The sequence below is a fragment of the Tuber melanosporum genome (genome assembly GCF_000151645.1).
Source record: "Tuber melanosporum whole genome shotgun sequence assembly, scaffold_209, strain Mel28".
In the NCBI taxonomy this organism is placed as follows: domain Eukaryota; kingdom Fungi; phylum Ascomycota; class Pezizomycetes; order Pezizales; family Tuberaceae; genus Tuber; species Tuber melanosporum.
The window spans coordinates 74,453-80,835 of NW_003298874.1; positions in this window are offsets into that span (position 1 = coordinate 74,453).

Here is a 6,383-nt window from a genome sequence, read left to right on the forward strand (position 1 = left end):
ACAACGCCCTGAACAAAGACTGTGATATCGCAAGTCAGGAATAGTTTTTATACCCCCCCCTGGCCAAACCTACTTTCTTGCATTCATTGAGGATTGCCCGCTCGCTTGCTCGCTTGCTATGACGAGCTCATTTTAAATACCAATTGAGCCTTGCTGTTATTGTACTGGCCCGTTGACTTGATATCTGTAATTTCTGCTTCCATCGAGAATGTATCATACCTCCTCCTATAAGTTAGCGATTAACTTATATAATATGATAGCGAAGAAAGAATAAAGTGGATTAGTGTCTTTAAGTCTAGACAAAAAAAAAAAAAACACTGGGGCCGCCTCCCGGAAGAAAAGAAAAGAATTCGTTCCCACAGTGCTGGTATATGGATCACAGTACTGCACAGTACTTGTACCTAGGCGGCACAAGTATGATGATAGCTAACACGTCAGGAAACCAATTAACCCCCTTTATGATCCGGCTACTACTTTTTCCGGGCAAGAAGTATCCGAAAATACGAGTCGTGACTTTGTATTGCGCAGAGATGTTTTGCCATATGTTTTAAGAATCCCTGTTTCCGGATACTATACTTCTTGCCTGGGGCGAGTACCACCGCCCTAGCAACAACCCCCTCGAACGGGGGGATGGAGGAAGGAGAGGACAGAGGAAAGAATGAGGAGATTGAGGGCGAAGAGGAGACAAGGGAGCGCAAGACTGAGCAGCCGAATGATACCCAATGCAAGTATCATGGGGCTGGTGAGTATGGGGAATAGAGATTAAGGCAAGATTAGAGAGGAAATTGTGATGAGGGAGGAGGTATCATAAAGGGAGAGGTTGTAAATTGTTAGTAGGTTGGCGCAGATACTTTAGTATAGTGAGAAAGCGCGAAATGGAAAAAGATTTTCTTTTTAAAAAAAACCTCCTCGAACTACGGAATGCTCCGCAAAGGCGTTGTCATTCAAGACATCAATCAAATTAGAAAAAATAAAATATAAAAAAACGAGCGAAAATTCGTCCCTGAGCAGAAGAAGATTTATTCATTCTATTCACAAATCCAAAAGTATTGAGACCTCTTTTCGTCATACTTGTTTTCGCCCAGCTTTTAGGAATGAAAACAGATATCATACTTGGCGGGCTGTGATCACGAAACGTCACTGACCAATTCTCCCCATGCAGTCCTGGGCGAAAAAGACTCTCATACCATACTGAGATATTACGGCGCCAGCATTAACGGAAAGCAAGAGGCAGTCAGTCACATCGTTGGCTCTCCTCGGTCCCCCGAGGGACCACGGGGAACCAACCAGGTCAAAGATATCCATTGATCACTTTTTTTCTTCCCTCATCCTCTGTGTTCTCTCCCCCATTTGGCACAGTTCCATCTGTCATGTTATGGTCGCATCACTGTCCACTGGTGGTTGAGTGGTACCGTAAGGCACTAACTAGATCCACTAAGATGAGCGAATCCAACTTGTCACTGCACAAGTACTTATTATATATATAGACAGACCTTTCCGATGTGCCCAAGGTTATGGAGACGGACTCACTCCCTCACGCTCGCTCCACCATTCACCGCTAACCCACCAACATTTAACACCCTCGCGAGCAGACAGCTCCAGTTAAACCTATCATCATAAATAATCACTCGCATTCATGCGGTTTATTCGCTATCATTAAAGTTGGGGGGAATAAAAAAGTTCTTCTTTTCTCCCACTGAAGATCCACAGTGCGTGTAATGTTCCCGATAAATCAGTGACCCACCCCCTTCCAGCGCTCCTATATGGTTATATATCGATTCCTCCATGGCTTTCTTTCAATCATCCTCCGAGAAGCGGTGCGGTAAATGGGGATGGGGGGACTACTACTGTACACCACACGGTATGCCGAAAACAAACAAACAAAGAAGAAAAAAACCTTGAGTATGATATGTATGATATCCAATACTGACCCGAATTATCATGGGGAGAAAAAGAAAAAGAAACCGAAGCCGGGTACAGTACTAGTACATACCCCCATCTCCTCCCACACGGTTTGTAAATTCACACACTCGAGTCCTCCTCCTCCTCCTCCTCTTCAGTCCAGCAAAGGTTATAGAAGTGATGGTGCCAATATCAAGGAGAAAAAATCTACGCACTGTGATACGAGTCCCCCCTTCACTTTCCCGAAAAAAGGAATAGCTACATAGCCAGCTGTGGTTAGCTTACTAAACAGCCGGATATGAGCAATAACCGTAACACTTGTATAAAAACTCCGTGGGAAAATCACACTTATCTCCGTGAGGCCAGTCCAGGGTGGGTTCGGTTTGACATGTTATCGTAACGAGATCCGACAAACGTCCACCTCGGCCTATCTTGTAACCGTGTCGGGAAAAAAGATAGCTACCGTAGCTCTTTTTGGCTTGGAATCTGGAGATTGCAGGGGTATCGGAGATGCAGTAGGGAATTTCAAAGAGTTTTTATGGGTATTTTGTACTGATTAGGGGCGGATATGTCCAAGGGGATAAATGTGCTATTATGGCTTACTCAATCACAACCTCAGAGGGGGGGGGGTGCGCAAGGGAAATCTCCAAAGTCTTTCTTTTTTTGCCCAAGACGGTACCGAGCGGACGGAAAGATTTTCAAGTACCAAACTCAAGGCGATTACTCACACGACCGACAGAAACCAACAAGAGATCAATCAGAAGGCCTGGAGGCAAAATATATTGCCCATCCACGGACAAACACGTTGCTAAATACGGTACATTATAAATTGCTAGGCTACCGACTCACTTACCGGTATACCCCTCTCCTTTCCCCACCCCATTCCTGGCCCTTCCAATAGCGATAACACCCCCCCACCCTCCGGACATGCACTACAAAACGGTACGGTATGTACCGTACCTCCCCTACCTCCATTTTTGATCCTTTATTCTTATTCCCATGATACCATTTTTTTCCCTTTCCAGGCCTTGGCGGTGGAAGAGCAAAGCTACCAACTAACCTGTCAACCAATGAAGTGGGTAGGTAGGCGGACGGGTGTGTGGGTGTCAGGGAAGACAAGTAATCCGCGGAGTAGGATAGAGTATGGGAAGAATTGGTATCATTGGCGGCATGGGGTAGAAGGACTGCGGTATGGGGTTTGATTGTTCCGTCCCAGGAATACCTCTACTTTGTCTTGCGTTCCAGGTAGCGCATAGCGGGATCGCGAGTGGTGAAACGGACGTTGAGAAAGCCTCCAACAGAATACTCGAGTAAATGCGCGGTACCATTCGCCATCCACCGATGTGATAAGTCTTTGTAAGGCCAACTTGAAATATAGCTTGCTTCATATCCCGGTCGGGTAATATCCCGGAACCTTGAAGTGTGGCTACCGGTAATCTTACTCCCCTTTGGTATGTGACCAGGCCCTGGGAATACTTGTACACGTCGTGGTGTACCGGTACTCGAGCAGAGGAAAAGCCGGGGGGATACAAGGGAACACCGATCAACTTTCCACTATATCCGCTCTACCATACCGGTATTCACGCCAAATGGTGCACAAGCTAACCCCACCGCCGGGCCCGTGTCCCTCCCACCGCCACCACCACAAAGACAAACACAAGCTTCCCCATCCCCCCCCCGCGACCGACGGGACAAAACTAGGTTCCCCACCACCACAAATCCCAAAACCAAAACGAGTGACACGTTATGACTTAATTCACCCTTTCTTTGTCTCCGCTGCGGATTAGTAATCCACGGAAACCGACGAATCGGGGGAATTCATGCGCCGAGTTGAACAGGGGGGGTGGAGTAAATGTGCACCTTTTCGGAGGGTTTACTCCCAGAGGGTTTTTGATCTGGGGATAAGGTAGGAGTATATTTGTTTGGTGCGTTGTGAGCACGAGTCAGAGGTGTCACCCCAAGGTCGACTCTTATTTCCATCTCTAATCAGGCGAAAAAACCCACCAGAACATGCTGCGAAATTCTCCTCCCGCTCCCCGTCGTTGGTGTTGTCGTGGTGAGATGACGATGCCCTGCTCCTATGTCCGGGCCCCCGGAAGCACAATATCCGAGCTCCGGCCTTCGTGGGCAGGTGTGAGGATGGGGTCCCGGGACACGCCGCGATGGATAGTGATAGGTTGGTTCTGTTTGCACGGGGGGTTTATTGTTTAGTATTAGTGGCACCGCAGTAGTGGGAAGTATCTTGAGCGAGTTGAGCAAGGAGGGCAAAAGGTGGACGCCAATTCTCCCTCTCTTTGATGGTACTGCAGCTTGTTTGTTCTTGCCATCATATCTTAGCATACAATGCATTGAGCACACAATGCATCGCAGTGACTGGTGAGTTCGGTTTAGGTTATGGTAGGCGGTGCGGCTCTGTACTCGAGCAAGGGACATGTGGTGGTGGTGGTAGCACTGCAGTGGGAACAGAGTGCTCTGTGCTTTTTTGATGGGCTTGGCTGTTTGCGATGCTCACGCTGTGCCCTCCTCAATTGCGCGGGCAGCGAGCACTCTGCGCAGAGATCGGGGCTGCCCGGAGGGTTTGGTGCGGGGAATGAAACCCACTTTTGAGCACAAGGGTACGATACCAGTATCCTCATGGAATGAGGAGGGTAAAAAAGGGTTGCTTATCTTGTATCATAGAATTTAGCGGACGGGGTGTCCGGCGCGACACCTACGGTAGTCCTAACGCTTGTCTCGATAAGGAGAGAAGGTTAATTGGAGGAAAAGAAGGCTTTATGTGAGATTGACGCTCGCACCGTGTGTGCCAATCTATATCATGGGACAAAGTTACTCGAGCACACTGACGGTACGTTGTGCCCGGAAGCTGTGGAGTGGTCAAGGTGGCTTACCATCACCACCGGAACCGTGGTGGTGGCTGGTAGCGAGCGAGGATGAAGGAAGGAGAAGAAAAACCTCCATCCGCACACACACCCACAACCCATCCATCCATCCATTCAGAGCAGACAAACAAACAAACAAAGGAGAACAGGAAGGAAATCGTAAATAGCAACTTGTGGTATAATAATACTTGTGCCTTGGCCAAAACATCTGGATAGAGTTTTATAGGGAGGGTTGTTTTCTCAGCGGGGCTCAGCCGGGGAGGCTCAAGGGGGCGGTTGAGATGAGCACTACCGTAGACTATCCCTTGAGCAGTCCACTTGTAAAACTGTACTCGAGTAAACTTCGCAACAAGGCGCGCTAGACCTGTTTTGGAGGCGTTCGAGCATTGTGGTTCGTTAGCGATTAACTTACAAGTAAATTATATTATCGGTAAGGGTTGCTTAAGGTGCTGAGTCACTTGAAGCCCAGATTCATAACCTGAAATAGCCAGCGGCTGACTGATCTGAACTTGGGCTTGATTCAATAATCATGTTAGTCCCGATACATACCGAACTGCTCGCCAATTTTGGTGTCTCAGCCGGTCCAAAGGATAATAATATTATCGTGGCGGAAGTGCGATATTGGCATGATACGATACTGCTATTTGGTGGGCGGGGAGTGCTGCTGTACTGAACTGCACGAACACTGTACTGTACTCGTGAGCATTGTGGTGGCTGTATTTTGATTTGATGTGATGTGGGTGGAAGGAAAGGGTGAGAGCGAAACAAGCAACAGCCTTACATCCTGCACACTGCTGGAGCTTTATTCCATGTCGGGATTAATTGCGAGATGGGTTTTCAGCTCCACCTTCAAACGCGCAGCCAACAGCTCTACCGCATCCCACTCTGAACTGGAATCCAATTTACGGAGTGCACCGGTACCGATATTGACTGATTCTGCTTTTGTGGTACTGGTAGCGGGTTGGATCATGGTTTCTGGGCTTCTTTCATCTGATTGGGATAGGAGCGAGTACGAGGGAAGAATGGAAGGATGGAAGCTTCAGAGCTAGTTACAGGTATGATAACGGGTAAGTGCTCGAGGAGCCTATCTTTTTGTTCGCTTGCCCGTTGGTATGGTACTGTACTCGTTCAACTGGCGACAAGAATGGTGGTACTGTATAGTACTCGAGTACTGTACCGGTGCTCCAAGTTGCCGGCACCATACTTGCATCTACTTGAGTACCGAATTGCTGCGCTCCCTGGACTTGGTGCATGGATATTTTTTTCTTTTTTTCCCCCTTCATTCGTTTTTCGGATCCCGGACTGGCTTTTGGCCGAATAACGACTCAGCTACACGAGCACAGTAGTACAGCACGAGTACTTTTCTGGTGCCTTGGAGGTTGGAGGGGGACATTCTTCCCTCGCCCGCCCCCACCAACTTTCTTCGGAACCCCCCCCCCCCATTTCCCATTCCCTCCCCACTTCACAAGACTCATCATGCCCGGGCAAATATGAGAAGCGGATATGTCTTTCCCCCCGGTCCGTGGCGCCGCTACAGGGGCACATTTTGCCCCGTCTTTGACATTATTACAGAGTAGTCATATACAGTAGTTCCGTCCTGAC